Below are 24,177 nucleotides of genomic sequence, written 5' to 3' on the forward strand. Positions count from 1 at the left end.
CATCTCTGAAATCTTCAGAGGAGGAAAATAAACCCCCATTCTCAGACTGTGTGAATTACCACCAAGTATAGCCATGAATAAAATAAGAATCAGTCCTGATTCATGCTTCTGGAGCCTCCCAAAAAAAATGACAGCTCATGCTCCAAAGGCCATTGCTCAGCAGAACTTATGCCACAGGAAATTAAGCAGGAAACAGAAATGCTATTGTGTACTCTCTTTGTGCCACATCTTTTTAAAAAAGAAGCCAATTACTGGAGATCTCTGAATGGAACACTATAAAGCTGGTGAACAGCTACATCTCCTAGAACTGCTTCCTTCAAATTATGTATACTGGGCAAGGCGGGGGTGGGGGGGGGGAACTAATGACTTGGAACACAAAAGTAGGACCATTGTTGCCAGAAGGGCTTACTTAAATGCACTTAGAGTTCCTGAGAGCAGAGAAAAATACATTAGCCCTGATTGGTTTAAAAGACTGCTGACTTGAAATTTCCTGTTCTTTAGGGAAAAGATCTGGACTCAGTAAATTGATATTTCATCATGGACAGAAGAGCCAAAATCAGTCTCTGTGAGAAGAAATAGACTAATACAGGTGGATGGAAGGAATTGTTCACATACAGCAAACCATTTGTTCACAAGTACTATAACCATGAACAAAATAAGTTTTTTTTTACACTCAAAAACTATCATGTCATGGGTGTGACAAAGGTATAGAGATAACCAGATATAAGGGATTAGTAAGATAAAAACATCAAGATACAATGGCTAGAGAGATAGTACAGAGTATAAGGTGCTGGCCTTGCATGCAGCCTACCCAATTTTGATCCTCGGCACCCCATTGAACCCTTGAGTAAGTCAGAAGTGAATGACTTCTGAGTGCACAGCCAGGAACATTCCCTGAGCACCTCTGGGTGTGGCCCCAAAATAAAATCAAAGACAAAATCTAAGAAGTGACGTGACAAACATGGAATGTCAAAGGGGTAAAGACTAGAAGTAGACTGGAGAAGAATAGAAAGACTGGAGAGAATGAGAATAAAGATCACTGAAAAAGTTTCTGAAAGAGTTTAGTAAGAATTTGCATAGGGTGAGTTTGCACAAGAATGAAGAGAGCATCCTGAACAGGGGAGTTCAATGTATAAAAGAGCATGTAGAAACTTTAAATTATATTCAGTAAAGGGTTGAATGCCATGGAAAGGGACATAATTGGAAGCAAAGAGCATAATAATGGATGTGCATTAACTGAATGTTAATTTCCTCTCAGGGATTAAGCTCAGAGAACTTCATGAATTTAGACTTTTTAGCAATGAGTTGTTACTATTAATCCAACTTTGAAGATTTAGCACCTTGTAATATAAAAGAACCTCATGGTTAATAAGTGCTAAAGTCAGAACTATAAACAAGGCTGTTCTAAATTGGGTTAAGCACAGTAGGTTAAGGAGAATCTACAGATTATTTTAGCCTGAATATAAATCCAAGATGTAAATTAGCATCTTATTTATAAGAAGAGACAACTAAACACTTCTGAACAAAGACTTAAAAGTAGAATGGGGGAGGGGTTAGTCATACCCCTCAAAGAGTCTTCCCAGCTCCATGGCCAGGAGTCACCCCTAACAATGCTGGGGGATGGGCATTACATACCATATAGAAATAAAACAAGAGGATGCGGTAAGAAAAGGCAAATGCCTAAACCTGGTGTTATCACTTCGGCTCTAAAAACCAGAATCCTAAATAGAAATATTGGCTTGACATTAGGAATTAAATGTAAAGTATCAAAGAAGAAATGGATTTAAAATGAATAAATCAGATGGCAGATGAAGAGTGCAACAGGAAGAAATTTAAGAATTTAAAATTACCAGTTAGAGGTAAAACCTGAAATGAAGGGGTGAATGTAAGCAAAGGAGACAGATCAGACTAATTTAGAGATAGTTAATATGAAGGAGACTGACAAGATATTACCAAGGAAGATTTCAGAAAACTGAATCAGGAATATTGGGAAAGAGCAAGTTTGGAAGAATAAAAAGAATCCTTTCTTGATAATACTCTTAAGAAGTCAATAACATAGATGCATATCTATCTATATAAATTATATTTGTATATGCATATGTGTCTATACATGTATAAATATGTGTATATATAAATATGCTTGCATATGCATGTATATTTATAAATATGTACGTACATACATATATATACCTAATAGCATTAAGTAGGCAATCACATATATGAGATATGTATCCAGATATGTGAAGAATAACTGCTGAATTTATATATGTATATATGTACTTAGATACACATGTGTATATACATTTGAAAATAATATAAATATGTATAGATGCATATATACATAAATTCAGCATTTATATACCACATATATGGATATGTATCTCATACATATGATTGCCTAATTAATATTATCTATAAGGTAGCTTAATCATTTAAAATGCAATCAATATGCAATAAGACATTTTTCTTAAACAATTCTGAAAAAGTATTTAAGAGAGGAAGCATTCCTGATCACTTTCTTCTTGTCTTGACTCACTGTTTAGTAATTACATATATTTTTATGTATTTGAGTATTATTTTCTATCTCCTTCCAAAATGTTTTTTAAATTAAATATTTGTATGTTCCATTCTGAATGCCTATAACAGAACCTAGAACAAAATAGATGCTATGACAATGTTTGTTAAATTGAAAAAAAAGGTGAATAATATTAATACCATAACTAAATACATCTCTGGGACCAGAGGATATGTTTAATGTTTGATTTTCATTGTTTTTCAAGTGTCTACAAATAACATTCATTAATTCCTTTTGATGGCTCAAATTAAAAAATAATATTATGATAATATAGTCTTATATATAACATGGTCGCCAGAATTGTTGCAACAATGTAATGCCTTCAGAAAGGACAACTGTTGAAATGAAGTGGATTACAACAAGAATTTTTAAAGGTAAAAATACTTTATAATTAGAAAATAATCACATATAAAGCCAAATTAAGAATAGTTACATGTACTGGTGTCACATATAATTGGAAAAGAATTTTATAGGGGCTACAAAGAGATTATATTCTAACATCTGGGTTCTCTTCACATCATATGTCTGTGTTGAAATTTCCTGCATCATTTCAACAACTATCAATGCCTTTCCACTCTTCACCTGTTTCTTAAATCTTCAAATGTGGGTCCTGCTTGTTTTTTTCAACAATTTGTATAATTAAGATTAGCTACTGAAAGTTATGAAGATACCTTATTGCTTAGAACACAGAACATTGGTTATAAAATTAAGTTTCACAGCTAGTTAGAGGAAAATAATGTTTAGCCCCATCATTTGGATTCCCTGTCTATGCTTGGGGCCACATGCAGAAAAATTTGACCTGAAGATGCGAGCTTATCATTTCAGTGATCAGCCCAGTGATATGGGATATGGTGCCACTCACCTCTGGCATTGCCAGAGACACCAGGTCCACACTCACAGGTGCACAATGGCCACTAAAGCTACACTGGTGCTCTGAAGGCATGCACTGTTGGGTACCAAATTTGGCCTTGCACAAACAAAGCTCATACTCCAGTTCTTAGAGCAATCTTCCAGGCCCCAGACTCTTTATTTAAATATGAAATTAGGAAGTAATATTAGTAGTAATGATAAGTAACTAATGTTTGCTAGCCTTTCAAACATTTACTAAGTTTAAACACTTAAGACATTTAAGAAGACTATATAGCTTTCACTCTGTGGGTCTGATTATTTGATATAGGCCGGTAAAGAGAAATTCCATGAATTTACAGGTTTTGAAAGATTTGATGTTATCCAGGAAGAAAATGAATCTCTGAGCTCAGTAAAAACTTCTTCTTTTGTACATCTCTAACTATAAACTGAATTTAGGCTCATTTTATAGTATTGGCAAGAATTAGCACCGTGACTCAACTATATTTGACTTTCTATTTCATTTGCCATTATACTAGGAAATATCCTTATAAAGAATAAGCACAGGAATAGGAGTGCAAGTAGATGTTCCTTGGGGCTTTGTTTTATTCCATATATGGACATATTTAAAGTCTCTACCCAAATCCATGCAGAGGAAAGAAACCTCCCAGATAGCAAATTACAAAACATGGAACTTTTATTTCCTGCAATCATTGAGATCAGAGGGGGTGTGACAGGTGTTCTCAGAACACTAAAAGGCATTCTTCTGCTTTCATGATATTTTGCATCACAGACAAGTTCCACTTCTTGTGCTTCATCATAACAATCAAAAGTCCAGTGTTACTACAAACCTTGCTTAGAAAACAACCCCTACTGAGTCTGGAGCAATTGTAAAGAGGTAGAGGGCTTATCTCGCACACTGATCACCCAAATTTGATTCCTGGAACCACAAATGGCCCCCCTGGTCCCTTCAGGAGTGACTCCTGAGTGTAAAGCCAGGAAAGCTCTAAGCATTGCTGAGTGTGGCCTAAAAACAGACCAACATAAAATAAGAAAAGAAAATTACTCCTAACTCCACAGTAGTTCACCTCAAAAATCAATATAGGTCGAGCTGTTATTTGAAAGTAAGCTCTTCCTAGTTAATCAAATGGTACAGGATGAGGACATAATTAACATCCATGCACACAGAAAACTTGTTTGAATGTTCCCAGAACCCCTGACATAATATACCAAGACAAACTAAGTAATGTATAACACTTAACACAATGTTAATGTATGGAAGAGAAGAAATGAAACAATAAATACACAGACTATATAAACATTTCCTAAGGAAGATGATTGCTGCTCCACTCTCAACATTTCGGTGTGTACTTCCTCTAGAATAACTGTTACAAAACAAAATGTGGTATTTGTGTTTTATCTGTCAGCTCAAATGCAAAGACCGTCACTCATAAAAGCAAAGTTATAGCCTATGAAACTCCAAAATTTGGGATGGAGCAATAGTACTCTAGGTAGACACTTGAATGCAGCCGACTGGAGTTTGATCCCAGGCATCCCATATGGTCTCCCAAGCACAGCCAAGAGAGATCCCTGAGTGAAGACCAGGAGTTACAAGGGAGCATTATTGGGTATGGAATCCCCCCCAAAAATTCCAAAACTGGGGAGTTACCAATAATTTGTTTAGGAACCATAACTGTACATTCAGCTACTAGAGAATGCATACTCATGGGTAAGAACAGGCCACCAATATTTTGTTCAATATCTAATAAAAAAGTCCTCATGAAGAGTTTGTGCTTAATCTTCTGACAATCTAAAGTGGCACTGAAAGAAAAAGAGTTCTGAACAAAAAGTTCAAACTTCAACTTATAGTAATAAGAATCTATAATTTGTGGAATGTTGACATCTTAGCATATTGAATAAGCGATAAAGGAAGACCTCAAAGAGAGAAGAGCAGCAGTGCTGGTAGATGTGGCAGAAGCTGGGAAAAGCATTGGCAACGCCCACCTGTCCTGTGCCAACCACAAGACCAAAGATAACTGACCTCCGATGACGTGATGGATCTATGACATCTTCCAGAAGGGCAATGAAGAAGATTATCCATGACTTCTACCCAGATCTCTTCACTAGCCACGTCCACCTGCCCACATACCGAATTCCGCAGGATGGATATGTTGTTCCCAACATTCTCCCTTCCAAAATCTGATACACCATTTCATCGGCAAAGGAACGAACAGCACCTGGCCCAAACAAAGTCAGACCTTAACTCCTGAAGAATCTGCCATAGGTACTCATCAATATACTGGCTCGGCTCTTACTGTACAAGATGGGAGAAATCCACGACAGGGGCAATTATCGCCCGATCTGCCTATTGTTTGTCATCTACAAGCTGTTCACTCAAGTCATCCTGAATAGGATTGGCAGAATACTAGATGAAGGACAAAGCATGCAAGCAAGCCGGGTTCCGCAAAGGATTCAGCATGATTGACAATATCCACAAGGTAACCAAGCTTATTGAGGTTTCTCAGGAGTTCAAGATGCTGTTCTGTCTAACGTTCATTGATTTAAAGAAAGCCTTTGATTCTGTTGAGACTGAAGTGGTCCTCGAAACCCTAGCCAAACAGGGCATTCAAACTCAGTACATCAGGATCCTCAGGGAGTTGTATCACAGATTCACCACGAGGATCTAACCATTCTATAAGGAAGTGATCATCGACGTCAAGAGAGGGGTTCAGCAGGGTGATAACCATTTCACCAAAACTCTTCAGTGCCACCCTCAAGAACATCATGCGATGACTAGAATGGGAAGGAATGGGAGTGAAGATAGACGGTCAGCAACTATACCACCTCTGCTTCACTGATGACGTTGTTCTAATAATACCAAACATTAGCCAAGCGGCACAAATGCTGGCCGACTTTGACGGTGAGTGTGGAAAGGTCAGACTACAGCTGAATCTCACAAAGACAATGTTAGGAGAAACAGTTTTGTTCCTGACGTTCCATTCGCTCTCAAAAGAACGAACATCTCCGAATGCAACAGTTATGTGTACCTAGTTCGAGAAGTCAACATGACGAATGACCGGGCACATGTATTGCGCAGGAGGAAGAGAGTGGCTTGGAACGCCTTCAAGAGCGCTGAATAGCTAAGAGGACAAAGAACCTCCGGCTCCAGGCACATCTCTTCAATTCCACTGTTCATCCTGCATTAACATACGCCTCAGAGACCTGGGCCCTACAAAAACAGGATGAGAACGCTATTCGGGTCTCCCAAAGAGAAATCAAAAGAACTTTGCTTAGAGTATCACACTTCTTTCTCTCAAGTGAGAGAAGGAATTCGGAGTTCCGAACTCCAGCGATGATAGAGAATCAGGGACGCTGTCTCGTTTGCCGAGGCATTGAAAATCAGATGGGCTGGACACATAATGCCATTTGGAGATGACCACTGAACAAGAGCCATTACCGACTGGATTCCACGGGACATCAAAAGACCGTGTGGCCACCCACCTACGACATGGTCAGACTTCTTCATCAAGACCCTGAACAATTGGTTTGAAGCTCTTCGTGTTCCTAGAACGAGCAACTAGCACGCAACAGGGATGAATGGAGATGTTACTGGCGCCCACTCGAGCAGATCGCTGAGTAACAGGATGTCAAGTGATCAAGTGATCAAGTTGACATATTAAAACGGGTCAGAGGGAAACCACACCTTCATTGTTATCAACTAAGATTTATTCAGGAAGGCTTTTCCTGAAACTGGTAGTTTTACAATTTCCCTCCACGGGGTCTAGTACAACATACAGAAATATATTAATATCTTTCATGAAGTAAAAAACAAGAAAAAACTAATGAAAATCAAAATACATTGGACATCAGAGAGGTAACACAGATGGTAAGTTTTGCCTTGCATATGGTCATGCTAGGTTCAATCCCAGGTAACACATATGGTCCCATGAATACCAACAAGAGTGATTCTCTGAGCACAGAGGAGTAACACCTGAACACTGCTGCATTTGCCACAAAAAACAAAACTTAAAATCCACTAATAAAAACATATAATCTTATCATATTATCTAATCACAATTTCTTAATGTTTGCCAGTTTTAAATCCTTAACTTTTCATAGATTTTATGTTCTCATATAACTTATTCTAATATCCTTCAAATTAAAGTCAGCAAGGGCACATACTATATGATATTCTAAGAAAAAAAAAGGCTGTAAGCTTCTTTTATTAGGTCATAGCTGAGCTTGTTTAAATTGCTTAGATAATATTACACAGAAAAAAGTACTAGAAACTTGAGTCATGCCAGGGACAATTTGATTTTACAATTTCTGAAGTTACAGATAAGGGAAAATACACAGTAGGAAAGTAGAGTAATATACTTTAATAGTTAATTGCACCTGAAACAAAATGTTTGCTATTGGTTAATTTTCCACAACAAAACTGCCTCCTTTAATTTCACTAGTTGAAACCTAATTCAAGGAATGTCTAGAAGGAGGAGAGAGTGTGAGAAACCAAAAATGTTAGCAACTGACCACACACCCTTAAATTGAAGTGATAAAAAATGATGAAAACTGTATCATTGCATTATTTTTGCATTATATGTAGTATTTAATGTAGTTAAAATATATGTATATATACATCTGCACATGTATATACACATGTATATATGCACATGTATATATGCACATGTATATGTATATATACCCATGTGTATATATATATATATATATATATATATATATATTACACATCACCATTTAAATGAGCCTGTGAATAAAAGTGACATAGCACTGGGGAAAACAGGTTATTTTCTATTCTTTAAACATACATGAACTCTTAGCTTTTTGCTTTTTTTTTTTAAATAAGCCCTCAAATTTTCTGTACTTATTCTTGTCAAATACTGAAAGCAACTCTAAACTTTGCACTTCATATCTCTCTCCCTCATTCCATTTCCCACCCCCCTCGCATACTGGCTCCTTCTCCTTTCTTATATTAAGATTCAAACATTAATGCCAATAATAAACTCACAGATTATGCCACTAATAAAACAAATGCCTACATCCAACTAAATCACGGTCACGGTCCTCCCGTTGTTCATTGATTTGCTCGACCAGGCCCAGTAACGTCTCCATCATGAGACTTGTTGTTACTGTGTTTGGCATATCGAATACGTCACGGGTAGCTTGCCAGGCTCTCCAAGAGAGGCGGTGGAGTCGAACTCGGGTTGGCCATGTTGGCTGCTTTTAAGGCAAATGCCTTACCGCTTTGCAATCGCTCCCCCTTAGTACTATCCAACTAAATAATACTATTTTAAAAAATGGGACTTCATTTAATGGCTGAGAATAATTTATCAGTCTGGGGGAGATGACTCCAAGGCCTGCAGCAAGTTTTTCATGCCAGAACTCCAGATTCAACCCCCAGCACCAGGGTCCATGAACAACACCAGGAGTTGCTCTCAAGTATGCACAGATAGCAGTCCCTGAGCTCTGTCAAGTGTTCCCCATGACCCTCAAAAAATTTCTTAAAATAAATAAATAAATAATCCAAATGTGTATTGTCTCCAGAATGAGCTAAATTATTAGTTACTTATTAAGGGAGAAAACATAAAGAAAACACACTTGTTCTGAAACAGTGGAATTATACTGATAAAATAGACAAAGAAGAACCAGAACATTCCAGAAAATAAAGAATATGGTTACTTATGTCCCTAACAGTAAACTGAATGATAAAAATATTATTGAGCAAAGGAAATACTTTATAAAACAGTTCATTTACTATTCACCAAGATAGGCTATTTTCTTTCATAGTGTGTATGTTTGATTTGGTTTGGGGCAATTTCTTCCTGTACTTAAGATTTACTACTGAATCTATGCTCAGGGACCAGCTCAGGTGATGCCACAAGATGAAAGTGGGTCAGCCTCATGCAAAGCAAGGACCTTAGTCCCTATAGTAAACTCTTTGGCCCCCAAAAGAGAGACATTTTCAAACATTCATTGTATCTTTTAAGCGGTTATTCTATTTCTTACAAGTACAGCACTAAGCCCTGGGAAAATAAAGAACCTGAGAAATGATACATGTTCAGAGATGATGAGAAATGTATGCTGAAGGACAGTCATTTCAAATATTTCAGAATAAAAATAACACAAGTATGATTAGAATGAAAAGAGTTACAATAGTGTCTTTATAGGATAGAGAAGGACCACAACATGCAGCTTGCTTTATTTAATAACAAGTGACGGGAGCTGGAGTGATAGCACAGAAGGTAGGGCATTTACTTTCCACACAGCCTACTTGGGTTCAATTCCCAAAATCCCATGTGGTCCCCCAAGCACTGCCATGAGTAATTCCTGAGTGGATGAGCCAGGAGTAACCCCTGTCACTGGGTGTGACCCAAAAAAGCAAAAATAAATAAGTAAATAAAAATAACAAGTAACCCATACAAGGTGAGTTGTGGATAGATGATAGAAGTGGATACTGAAAACATTAAATTAAAATCCAAACTTAATTAAAATACTTAAATATTTGTTTAAAAATAACATAAGTGACATAAAGAGAAAGAGGTTTAAGAAACCTGTCTTTCTTTTTTTGAGAAAACAGTTCATGTGTGCAAGACTTTCTGAGAAGACAACTATGGAAAATGTAGAGGAAAACAAAATGTGGATATTTTGTGAATTATAAGATCACACTGAGACAGGAGATCACAAATGTATTATGACACAAGCTTGCATGGTGCTGTGATTTTCAATAGTATGTAATAACATAGTGGAAAAATAAAACAGCCAAATCACTCAGTTGTGAAAGAGTGAGCATTTTGCCAGCTGTAAAATGAAAATAAGAGAAACAAAGATTTGGACAAAAAAGGTATTTAAGTTCTCCTAGAATAGGTCTTGTCTGGATAAAATGGAGAGGGGGTGAAAGGAGAGTAAATGAAAGAAGGCAAGGCATTCAAATATACTTGGATTAAAGGACAAAAGTTCATTTGTAATTCAGGACTTCAAAGATAAAAAGTTCCAAGCAATATCAAGATCAAGATCCAGAACGGAGTTATTCATCAAGCTAATATGAAATTAATGTGAAGTGTGACAATTAGTATATGGTGACTAGAGAATATCTATTATGTAATTTGCAGACCAACACACTTTAATCGTAATAGGAATGGGGGTTATAAAAGAAAATTACCAACCAATGTCAAAATCGGGAATTCTAAAGAAGGTAATAAACAATACTGAGGTGGTAGGTGTTGGCATCATGTAAAGCAAAATATGAGTATACAGACATCCTTGTTAAACTCTATGCCACTTCCTAAGTAGCTGAAGGCTACTGACACACTGAAGTAAATTGTGATCACTGTAAAGTCGTGATCATCTATTCTATCCCTCTTCAGACCCACCCAATATTACTCAGTACTAGATGATATTTCCTCCAAATTTGAAATAAACAACAAAAAAACCTTTTTCACTTGCTCAAATTCTATAACAAACTTCCATTTTCTCAAGTTTCCTTGACATAACACTTAAAATGCCCATATCCTAACTCAGATAACTTCTTTGCTTTTTCCCCCTCTTTATTTAAAAGGATGCTATTACTTGTCAAAATTACCTAATATCCTTAATGTTTTTTTGGTTTTGGTTTTTATTTTGCTTTGCTTTGTGGGGTGGCATTGGGCTGTGTCTTGAGAGAGCATACAACAGGTAGGGCTAACACACATCTAACCCGATTATGAACGCAGCACCCCATTTTGGTTCCTCGGTCCCTGTCAGGAGTGATCCAGGAACATAGAGGCAGAAGTAAGCCCTGAAAACAGTCAGGTGTGCCCCCCAAAAACAAAACAGCATAACAAATAAAGCTCCCATATTAGAAAAGTAAGAGATCCTTCAAATTTACTGTTCTCCAGAAGCGCATATATTTCTTTAAACCTTAACAGACACACTTTTTGAAGGAGTTTTTCTTTCCATTTCTGTGGCTTTAGCTCAGTATATAATACATTTTCACCTGACTTTCACTGTATCATGCCACAGATGTGCTATCAGCTAAGATCACCAGGGATCTGTCTGTGTTCTAATCCAGAAGATATTTTCATTCCTCATCTCAATCAACCTCTTAGCAATATCCAGCAGTGAAAACTACTTCACATTTTTTATAAAAAAATTACCTTACATCCTTTGAAATACCACAAATTTCCTTTTATCTCCTCTATAATTATTCATTTTTTTTCATTCTGTACAATCCCATCTATACAAATATACTCAAAATATATGCAAATCCAATATTTCCTAGTTTTGTTTTTTTTTCTCAGTTTATTCCCAGGAAATCTTATTTATTCTCACTTTGCAATTTGCCAGGAATTATTCCAAAGTAATCTATTAGAATCTGTATGACCAACTTACATGTTTCTAAGTTTTCCGCCTTTATTTCTTCATTCATATATGTAGTCAACAGTTGACTCTAGAAGTATGTTCGTGGGGGGTCAAAGAGCTAGCTCAACAGACTGAAAACATACTCTGCATGCGAGAGTTCCAAGTTCCATGTAACACACTACACAACCTCCCTGTCACAGTGCTAATTAAAGAGTTGTGATTTACTTTTCTAGAAGTACCTACACAAAATTTTTGTTCAAACGGAGCATGCATTTTCACCTTAGAGAAATTGCTAGGTCTTTTATTGTCTTATTTATTTTGGTTTGGGGACCAGATCTGATAGTTTCTGGGGCTTATTCATGGCTGTATTAAGGTATTATTTCTGATTTTGCTCAGGGAACCATATGAGGTGCCAGTGATTGAACCACGTTAACCCCATGCAGGACAAGTGGGCTACCCTTTACACTATTGCTAAAGCCCCTAATGCCCTAATGTCCTTTTTACCTGAATACCTCAGACTATAAATTACCTGTGATTAATTTCTTAGTTTCTTGCCATCTTCACCACCTTTAACAACTATGTATCAACTGTGGATTTTTTATTATAGCATATAATTGCGGTATTTTAATTTTTTAAATGCATGTGTCTTCTCCCAGTCCCAATCAAAAACAACTTAATTTGAAGGCCTCTTCTATTCATACTTTTCTTTCTAGAACTGATGTCGCTGCTGGTAAATGTTAGATGCACAGAAAAAAATTAATGAATAATTAAATACTAATAGACCAGTAAATTGTGTTCTGGGATTTGCAGAGATATTAATAGCTGCTCCCAGAAGGAGGGATTCTATGATTAAATAAAGTCAGAGAAGTTTTTACTAAATCCCACTCCTTAAGATTCTAAAACACATTTGCATCTGAAGAACTTTAAATCCTTAAAATAGAAAACTATTTAACTTTACATAATGTTTAGAAAAGGAAAGCTTTCTTTTCATTTTCTTCTTCTAACATACATATTAGCACTTATCACACAAAGATTCCTTACTTCTTTTGGCAATTTGAATTTTACCTCATCAAGATCTACAAATTAGATGTTAAAGAACCAGAGAATAGGGCAATATCTCTTCATCCAAGATTGTTCACCACTAATAAGAAACAGTGACAATACTACTTCACTGTAACTGACACTTCTTAGTGTTTAAGAAATTTTAAGTAGCATGGGACTGTCACAGCATTGACATATTCATCAAATCTAACAGATTTTAGTTTTATTTTTGTAGCTTTCTTTTTACAGTTACTAATTTCAAAAATTAAAGAATATTGCCTAATGTAAAAAAGTGCAATGTTATTGCACTCCTATTGAAACCATGCTATTATTTTATGCCCTCCCTTTAAAAAAAAAGAACTGCTATAAAGATAATATGAGTTCTTAAATACAAAAGTACCATCAAGCTATGGACATAGCTTAAGTAATAAAAGTATTAAAAATATCATTTCTACTTAAAGCTCAAAAAGGACTGCTATAAAGATAATGTGACCACGTAAATACAAACATACCATGAGTTATGGACATAGCTTAAGTGATAGAAGTATTAAAAATAATATTTCTACTTCAACTCAAAACCTTACTGCTTTGCTTATACCATATGTCGTCTAGTGAAGTTTGGACAGAGTACATTCAAAATCAGGAACCCAAAACAAAACAATCATCCTCCCCTGAATAGCTTTTTATGTTATACTTTCTTCAATGTGTGACAGAGAAGGCACCTCTATTTGCCAAATAGAAAGTTCTGACATATGGTGTGGCAAATAACATTATATAACAATAAAGCACCCATCCTGGTAATCAGAACTCTTATTAAGAACAACAGGATAGCAAAGTGACTCATCAGCTTGTAAGCTCTTTCTCAATTCTAGTAATTTGGGACAAGTGTGGGGAAGTTACAAGTTGTTTATGTGCAGCCGCAAATGACAGCCAAGTTACTAAGCAACATTAAGTACTGCGATTTTTTCTAATCATTAAAGACTGCCACAAATTGAATACCCCAGAATATAAAGGTAAAGGGAAATAAAGCAAGGTGGGAGTCATGTTTTTCACTGAATAAAAATGTTGTACACCATAATTCTATTTTTTTATTCAGCATAGTTTCATCTGTCTTGATCTCAGGATTATTTCAGTGCACAGTTCTCCTCTACTCATTATTGACATCAGACCCTCTTTTATAAGTAAAATAAGCATGAAGAGGAAGAAGAGTGTGTGTGTCTTAAAATCTAGAAACCAGAGCCTTCCACCAACCCCACTATACAAGATGCCTGTTCTTTCCTATTTCAGTCAATTTCCTTCCTTGCCTGGATTACAGGCAAAGAACAACACATCTTGAGCTTGTTTCCTGGTTCATATGTGTTTCCTTCTGTCTTTATCCTTCTCTGAAGCAGTGCCTTCAAAGCCACAGAAATGAGTGTGTCTTGCTACTTTTCCTTCTATGGACCAGGCCCGGTAAATCAATGATTATGCAATGAATGTTTTAGTGGGGACAGACACCTACACAGTGCTCTGGGGACCTGAGTGCCACTCCAGAAGACACTTAGCCAGAGGACCAGATGGGTGGTTCGGGGCTTGGGCCCTGGCATAAGATGCTGCTCAAGCACAGCTTTGCTCTGTGGCCCCTATGGCTAGACCCTGTAGTGCTGAGGGTGGGGACTGTGGGACCCACAGGGCTCAGCATCTGGATTGAACCTGGTCCCTGACCTCTGTGCCATCTCCCAGTATCATTAGATCATTAGTTCTTTTTTTCTAAGATGATAATTTTAATAACAGCATGTAGAGAGATAGTACAACAATTAGGCTGCTTGCCTTACACACAATCCACCAGAGTTTAATTCCAGACTCCCCATATGTTTCAATTAATACCTCCAGGAGTGACCCCTGATTGCAGAGCCAGGAGAAAGCCCTGAGCACTACCAAATTTAGCCCCAAAACTAAAAAAAAAAAATTAACAGAAGGAAAGCTAAACAATAACTAAATCTAATTTGAGGAATTTCATTTTTCCATGAGAAGCTGAGTGTTACTTATAATCTTCAAAATACTAGTTAGAAAAAGAAGGGAAGCAAAATTCCCTGGCCGTTACTTTCTCTTCATTAGGGAACCAGATAAAAATTTGACGAAAAGTTCAGGAAGATATATTCTGTTGTATCCTCAACCTCAGCAAAACCAGTTGCTGAATAAGGTACAAACTACTCTTTTGCACATGAAATTCTGTTTTCAGGTCAACATTCCTGTCATAATTTTTCATAGCACCTCTATTTCTGCCTCCTTTCCAGTTCAAATATTTCAAAAGGAGGTGATCAAGTGAGTAATAAATTTCTCCCCTAAGAGGTCGCATGTCTACAACCTTCAACAGCATACAACAGCATAGTCAATATCAATAAAACTTATCGTGTTATAAATTAAATGAATGATAGCTGTGATTAAATTTTAAGAATGTGACAAGAAGAAAAATGTGACCCTTTATTATGCATTTGGGTTATGGGAAGGGGATTCAAATTTCTAAGAATTAAAAAGAGACACCTCAAACAGTTTCACTCATATATGCAATATGAAAAACTAAAGCAAATGAACTGGCACAAAACAAAACGGGGGACTCGGGATACCTACGTAGCAGAATTTCTACTTTGCAGGTGTGAGGTCACAGATTTGTTCCCTGGTATCATTTGACATGTCAAGTGCCATTTCCAAGGCCCTACTGAACTTTCGCTACAAAACAAAGTGTTCAATTCCTGCAAAATGTGTGAACCCCATCATTTTCTGCAAACCCTGGTGAACACTGTATACAAGATGTACCTAGGCAATACAACTAAAGATTGAGTCCCTGATGGATGCCCAAGGAACGACTATAGACACTACCTGTCATAGAAACAACAAATTAAAGAGCAGGAGAAAAATGAATCAACCACCACAAAACTAACTCCCAGAAACGGTGAAAACTATGACCATTACCAGAGAGGAAAAAAGCAAGAGGGAATGGCATAGAAGGGAATAGGGAGGAACAGCTCGGGAACCTTCCTGGTAAGAGTAGGAACAATTTCATACGTACGGAAAGTGTGAAACTAGATCCTTGAAGTTCCTTCATATTGCAGACCGATGATAAATTAATAAAAAATAATAAAGCAGTATTTTTTTCTGGGAGTTGGTGTGTGACAGTCATTGTTGAAAGTTTTTATGTATTTGCAAATAGTTACCAATTTCCTTCATAGTTTAATGAAAACTTTTTGAGCAAAATATTAAGTAAAATATATATATATAAAGATATGTTATGTGCCTCATGTTTTCAAGTAACCACTGAGCATCACCGGGTGTGATGTTTTCATATATATTTCATATATATTTTTAGATTTATACTTCAATTTATTATATTTAATTTTAAAACCTAAATTTTAAAATGTCTTTAGAGTTAACTTTTATTCACATTTTTTGTCTCTGACACTTTATCTTTATCTGAAACAATATTCCAAGAACACAGAAAATAATGAATAGCTCAGATCTCTTAGTATGTATTAGGCACCTACTTTAAGTCACGTTGATACAGGATTAAATCACATAATTTTATAAAGTGGATTTATTTTCATCATCACAGCTTTACAAAAAGAAATTTAAGGCATATGATTTAAGTTACCCACTCAAGGTCATCCAAGTAGTAAAGGTTTGCTCTCATACAATTTGAAGCCATATAATTTGAAGGCTAAGAATAAGTTTTAACCTATATATCACAGTGCCAAAAAAGTAAATAATGAAATTCAAATCAAAGATCTGTTTTGTAAAGTCACTTTCTCTATATCTTTATGCATAATTCCATCACCAAAAGTAATAATAAAATTCTCTAAACTGAGGTCATTCAAAGGAAAATAAATTCCATCATAAAGGAAGGTTCAACTAACCTGCTGGAGTAACCTTATCCTGAGATTACAAATGTGGTTAAAATTCCAAACAGATTTTTAAATAGTGACCACATTTTGTTTCAATCATTCTTTCCCTGGCTATAAACTGTTTATTTCATAAGTTATTCATGTGCATTGCAAAAATAATTAAATAGAATGCTATGAATAAAGATGATTCTTTTAATAAAAATAATAAACTTTGAAAGTCACACATGAAACTCATCTAGTCTACTTTACCTGATATTTTAAGGTCAATTAGAATACATTTATAAATAATAAGGTAAAATCCAAATTACTTCATACATTAAAAATGCCTCTTCATATAAAAGGATGGCGGATATTGACCTTCCCATCATTATTCATCATTTCGTGTTTTCTCTATTGGTAATCAATTGTCCAGTGTTCACTTGGAGGCATAACTCTTGGTGTATTGACTTAATCACATCTTCTCAATATTTTGACTAAAGGAAATAAGTGTTCAAGAAACAATTTCAAAATAACACCATTTCATAATTTCACTACTTGGTTCAAAATATTTGCAATGAACCATTTACTTTAATGACTACCTATTCCCAAGAATACACTGAAAGAATCAACACGTGGTTAAAATTTTCATTGTGGTCTGAGAAACAATCTGCCCTCTCTCTTATTACAAAATATTGCACCCAATATTGTAGATACGCAGTGTGTCTTATTTATTTAAGCAATATTTCTGGTTCAGATGTGTAAAGTGGATTTAGAAGACTATTCTCTTCTCCTCTTTGGAGAGTTATACTATGGGCATAGAACTACCTAACTTCTTAAAGGAAACTGAATGGATGAGTTGAATCCAGTTTATTAAAAGTGTAAAACTGAGCTCTAATATATTATTAGGCATTACTTCCAATACTATCATCCCAAACATTAGGAGAGGGAATGGGTTTCCTTTGTCAATTAAGAAAACAAATTATTTCAATCTCCTGTGACTTATCCAATAATACAAGAAAGAATTACGTTGCAGTGTAAATGTAGAGGAACGCAGGCCAGTGGTAGATCCTGGTCAGTTATGGTGCTACAGAGAAGAATCGTGATGGAAAAAGTATGCATCAAGGTGAAACTCTGATAATTAGGGGTTGAGGAGTCCGGGTGTTAAGAGAGAGATTACAGGGAAATAGTGTAAACTGACTCAAAGAAGATAAACAGACAACACAAGCTATAGAGCATTATCATAAACCAGATATAATTAATAGTTTATATCTTGGAGACTTTTACATAGAAGCATGGACTCTATCTCCCTCCCTGTTCTTATTATTCTATATACCAGAGATAAGTGAGATCATCATATGTATGTTTTTCTCTTGGCTACTTCGCTTAAAAAAATACCATCCACTTCTCTCAAAGAGGCGGGCTGTCAGGGAGAGGAGGCCCATGAAAACATGGTTATAAAGGTGGATGGAAGTCGACACTGGTTGTGAGATTGGTCCTGGAACATTGTTTTCCTAAAACATAGCTATGGATACCTTTAGAAATAACAGTACCTTGATAAGAGATGAAAAAGAAAAAGAAAAGAAAGAAAAAATAAAGGCATGGATTCTAAAGCCAGATTATATGGCTCAAAATCTAGATTTATTCTTACTAATTCCAGCTGAAAATAACTCACTAAATTCTCTTATATTTGTCTACAAAATGAATAAAAGTATAATAGAATTACCCCATAATTATTGGGATTCTTCCAAATTATTGATAAGACTAATTGTTTAGGATACTTACGTAAGCAACCAGCATGGAAGAAGCACTCAATAAACATCCCTCATAAATTTTCAAATATAAGAGAAGAGAGCTAAAGCATCACATCAAAAATCAACACTTGAAATCAACTCTGTATAAAATCAACTTCAACCCAGAGTGCCACAAATCACAAGAAACCAGAGGAAGAATTAGGGCTGACATATGATGTATTTACAAATCTTCATCATTGTAAACATATCCCAAAAAGCCTGGCACCGTAAACTTTCCTTACGGGGAGTATAATTTTTATTATTTATTTATTTATTTATTTATTGCTTTTTAGGTCACTTCGGCGATAGTCCTGGCTTTGCACTCAAGAATCACTTCTGGCGGTGCTCGGGGGACCATATGGGATGCTGGGAATTGAACCCGAGTTAGCCATGTGCAAGGCAAACACCCTACCCGCTGCGCTATTGCTCCAGCCCCATGAGAGTATACATTTATATTCTTACTTTAAAAGTAACAGCTTTTATGCTCCTTGATCTGTAATTACTGGCATAGAGCCAATTAAAAATAAGTGAGTCAAGGGTATTATGTTTCAAATCTGATACAAAATTCCCTGTTCAAAAACAAGTCTTTCTTTTCAAATTGTTGACTGAGATAATAGTTTAAAATTATTTTTCAGCTATTTAAATTTAGCATGCTGAGAGAAGACAACCTTAAAATATTGTTTGGATATATACTGATTTTCTTTTCATTTCAATCTTTGTTAGTGGTATCTTCTGTGGTAAGAAAACCAGTGATAATAAATATATCGGTTTCCTTTACACTTCCATTTTATCTAAATGAGCCATTTTGGTTTTATCTTCACCAGTCAAATAATGCTTTAGTTTGCTGGCAATTTTTCAGAAAGGGATTATGCAAGAACCAGTAGTATTTCCATGTGTTCTTTTACCTTTTCAGATAACATTATCCTCTCTCCCCTACTTTTCTGTGAATCATTTTGCAGTTTTGAAAAATACATAAAAGGATTATCAGAAGGTAAACTTAATTTTTATCATCAATCCTTACAACTTCTTAAAGAGACTTTGCATCAGCTTTCCTTTTACACAGGCCCACCCTCCACAAAGCTCAAGAAATTTGTAGAGTCCCTCAGGACGTGGATTTGAAAAAGTTCTTACACCATCAGCTACCACATAATCACCTCATTTTCTATTCAACTCTCTTAATTTTCTGATCTTTGAGCTTCTCAACTCCGTTCCCTATCTTCCTTCCCAGTAAATGTGTCAGCATCTCCATTTCAATAGTTCCTCAAACCAGAGCATTTGATGAAACTAGAATTTTTGCGTGTGCCATGTTTTTATTTGGAATAAATTTAAGATCCAGTGTGGGTAAATCCAATCTTGGGTAGTGCTAAGCAGAGTTCCTAGTGACTGATAAGTTTCTTTAGCTTGTTCCATCAACTATATTAACAAAATAAGCAACTCACTCCACCCAATCCAAGCCAAAATACCACTTTAAGTAAAATGAAGTGGCAAAGTGATTAAGTGGAAGAGCTAATTACTCCTAGGGTTTATTTCTAGTCTACCATTCACTAAATACATCCCTTGAGGTTAAATGGGAGAGATTACTGTATCCCTTCAGTATCTATTATCCCAGAAATGAAAAAGATATATTCAAAGTGCTTGACCTAATTTCTTATTGTGAGTCCACTCACAGTAACTGAGAATTCCTCCTGAATTGTGATGAGTAAACTATACATGCAAATAACATAAGGAGTTAAAAAGTTGCTGAGCTGACTTCATTTCATTGTTAGCACCCAAAGGTGAACAACTGCTTCTTACATGAGATTAGACTTTGTGATATCTTATGATATCTTACAAGAGACAGAAAAAGCATCATGATGGGAGAGAGGCAATGAAATGCCAGCCTTCAAATTTTGCCTGGAGCTTTCTCTGGGCAGGTAATCTTAGACTAGAAACATTATTCTTAAGAAAATACTTAACAGTATCATATAAAGAGTTATGAAATGGTATTTTAAAGTGTTGTATGGCACATATCATGCAGTACAGTTCTGTTTTAAGGCATGCCTGAAGAATCTGGAAAGTTTATTATTCAATTGTCATTTCAAACTCCTAAATTAAAATTAGTCATTAGTTGAAGCAGAATTCCATGGAGGGGCCGGATGCTATCTTGAGCTTGTCTCGCTACAATTCTTGCTTTTAGAAGTGTGCAAGGAAAAGTATGAATCATAGAATACTTGTCTAGTTCAAAATCTGTAGCACCAAATTTCACAAATGTTTTAAACCATAATAGTTTTATTTAAATTGCGATTTTGAAAATCTTCTCAGACTTACAATATGTTCTGATTACCAGCTGGACATCCAATATAAAGCTATAATACTCATAGAACTCAACTTCATTCACTCAGTTTCTAACTTTCAAGAAATTCTGGAGCTGGAGAGATAGAATAAGTGTTAAGGTGCTTATTTTTGCATGTGGCAGGCCCAGGTGAGATCTCCTACATTATATATGAAACCTTGAGCATCTCCAACAATGACCCCTGAGCATAGACAGGAGTAAGCGCTGAGCACCACTAGGTGTGGTAAAAAAAAAAGAAAAATTAAACCAAAAAATTTTGTTGACAAAATGCTATTCAATATAAAGTGTTCTCTATTTCAGGCATGTCCTCTCTAATTAGTTACCAGCACTTTATGTAATGGTTGATTACCCTAGAATTTCTGAAAACTGCTTTTAAACTCACTCCAACTACATTCTCAGTATTTTTTGGTACACAATTTTTTTTTAATTTACTGCTGTTTACAATTTTTAATCACCCTTATGCATACTCTGTTATAACAAATACATCCCCTGAGTTCTATTTATCCAGTGAATACTGAGTTATACATAAAAGTGTGTGTGTATGTGTGTGTGAGAGTGTTTGTGTGTGTGTGTGTGTGTGTGTGTGTGAAACTGGATACCTAAAATTTATTTGGTATTGCAAAAATTAAACAAGCCTTTACATCTCGAATCCCCAAGATGAATGGAAAACAATTAAAAATTACATTTATGTTTGTTTTATCTTGACCTGTCAGGTGAATTAAAGATACCACATAAAATCAAATTAATAGGATTAGTGATCATTTTATAATGAGAAATATTAAAAGTTCACAATAGTTGTTTCAAAAGTTTTGATACTTCTTTTTCCTTCAGAATATAAAGCTGTATATAAAACTTTACAATCCTACATCCTTTTTAAGATACCCCCTATTTTTCCATTGGTCTTTCTTAGAGAAAATTGTAGTGATGAGGTATGTCATCCAATGATCTTACAGTTAAGTCTAACACATTTGTGTGATTTACTTTTATTTGAAGAATTCGTTTTATTTTGTTCTTCTTATTAAATCTTAACAGTGTAAAAGACGACCTGATTAGGTTTCTCGATGTTTTTCGATGAGTTATTTTGATCAAACACCTAGAACCACCTTCAGTATTTGGCCTGTGTTCACCATAACTTGGCATTTTGCTTAACAATGAAATGACCTTTGCTGACCTGTTTTTACCTCCTTCTAAATGAGTTGTTCATCGGTAATTTAAGCAAGTATTTGAAGTTGATTTTCAAAGTGTTTAAAACATTTATGGCAGGGGACACAATGCTGCTTAGTTCTAAGTATAAAAAAATGGCTCTAAAAAAAAACACCACGTTGAAACCACAAGGAAGAGAACCTTTAGCAAGTAGCACAGTAGTAAAGACTGGGGGAATCCTGCACGGCCCACCCACTGGAGAATTTGAATGTTTATCGTATCATCAGTGTCGCCTAGGCTGTTGCCTAGCAGTTATCTGGAGACCTACTTAACGTTTGTTTTAATTTAGTAAAGTAAACCAGAGATTTTGTTTGACGGGGTCTTTATTTCACAGATCAGGAATACTCTTGGAATGAAATTTAGTTAACAATACACTGGCCATTTGAAAGTCAAAGACTGTGCAGGCATTTTCTTTTGAAAGGGCGAACAGCCAACCCTGATTAACTTTCAGGAGACCACTCCAGCAATTAAGTTCACTACACAAGTACCAGTTTTACTGCTTAAAACCAGAGTGGGAGAAGGTGCCTTCTGCATACATGAGCCAGCAGTATCCGGCTGCAAATAACGGAGCGTTAATAGCCTAACTAGGACAAGTCAGGGAGCCAACCGATATTTTTACATCTCTCGGGGATTTTAGAGCTCTGTTTTTCTTAACTTTCCTCGCCATTTCTAAGCTTCCCCTTCCCCCGCACCACCTACCCAGAAGCCACTCAAATTGCCAACCGTGTTGAGTTTAACTTACTGCAGTGTGATGCAGGCGAAGGCTGGGCGCTTCTCTGAAGCCAGAGCAACTGCTTTTCCGGAGAGGAGCTGGGACTGGCCAGCTCACAGGATTCTTTCCAATTCGCACGCTCTCAGCTCCGTGCAAAGCTCCCTCACTGCTCCGTTTCCCCAGAGGCGTGCAGCTTCCAGAACTCTGCTCGCAGCATCTCCTCCTCCTTACTTCCACCCCCTTGCAGAACGCACAGCCCTTTCCAAGTAGTGTCTGAAAGATGGAAATCGACTTGAGATCAACAAAACAGGCTGCCTGCAGGCCACCAGACCGTGACAATTAGCAACTCAACCACAGAGCCTGAAAGCCCTGGGTTTCCGGAGCCGGAAAGTCATCTCTGTCATTCCCCCCTTATCCACCACTTACTCCTCCCACTCCCCCGCTCTTACTACCAGACCACCTCCAGTCTCTCCGTCCAGCTAGGTAACGCACATTTGCCTCTGAAGGCAACTGCACTTGTCAGAGATGAAATACCTGTTGTCCTCGACTAAGGCTCTCCTCTCATCTCTCTGAGCCCTTGATTTAAACCAAGACGCGATGATATTGGAAATCTGTGCAGTGAGTGTGTGGTGAGGAGGAGGCAATCTCCGTGGCTGCAAGCAACAGCCCTGCCTATCCCTGACTGTCGCTCCCACAGCTGCTGTTGGTACTATTGCTATTAGCTCAGAAAAGAATGAGACAGTGTGACAGTGCTTTGGAGCTATTTATCTGCTGGCCAGTTATAAAACAAAAGGGAGAGGGTACTGTAGGTATGAGTGACTGCACTTGAGACTTTGAGTCACTTTAGTTACTCCCATTAGGAAAACCTTATTCCCATCTCCCCTCTCCATTCAACTAACTATAGTCCTTGATAGGTCATCAGTTCCACAGACACCCACTTCTAGTGCCCGTGCACACTAAGGTTCTTCATTCGAATCTGTTAACCTGGGAGCAGATGATAGGAGACAGATGAAGATAATGGAGAGAAAAGGGGAAAGTAGGCAAAATGAGAAAGTCAGTTCTATATATACGTAATCACATCAAATAGATTTTTAAGATCTTTTTAAATCACATGTCCAAAAGAATTCTTTAGAGTAATAAAAAGGTAAACCCGCTAATGAACACATTCATGTCATACAATGAGTGCAAAACCAGACAGTTATGAGTGTGTTTGCCAACTGTAGAGTATCTTGATATATGAATCCTTTTGAGACTCTCTCTTTTTCTCCCCCCCATACTCTCTCTAATCTATAGAATAATACAAGTTTTTCAACTTTTTATTTTCTGAACTAAAATTACTTGGGATTTTTAAAATTTTTAATGCAAACTTGAGATTATTTCTTGCTTGCTCTGAAAAGTTTTTGAGTTATCATATTTTCCCCTTTTGTTAGTGTTTGTTTAGCCAGAGTTAAATTGGATTAATGTGA

General features: G+C 36.3%; 1 protein-coding gene across 3 annotated transcripts in view; it reads right to left on the reverse strand.

Moving 5' to 3' along the window:
* The window catches only part of DGKB (diacylglycerol kinase beta), an 808,203-nt gene extending 784,834 nt beyond the window's left edge, over positions 1–23,369 (reverse strand). For 2 of the 3 annotated variants that reach the window (XM_056117996.1, XM_056117994.1), the window contains exons 1-2: positions 23,204–23,369; positions 22,742–22,984 (exon numbers count right to left, since the gene is read on the reverse strand). The gene's annotated coding sequence lies outside the window, so the exon portion shown is untranslated. Of the gene's footprint in view, positions 1–22,741; positions 23,150–23,203 lie in introns of those variants that run through there. The other variant, XM_056117995.1, reaches the window with a different exon arrangement.
* Between the last annotated feature and the right edge of the window lie 808 nt (positions 23,370–24,177).

The sequence above is a fragment of the Sorex fumeus genome, unplaced genomic scaffold (assembly GCF_029834395.1).
Source record: "Sorex fumeus unplaced genomic scaffold, SorFum_2.1 ptg000037l, whole genome shotgun sequence".
NCBI lineage: Eukaryota > Metazoa > Chordata > Mammalia > Eulipotyphla > Soricidae > Sorex > Sorex fumeus.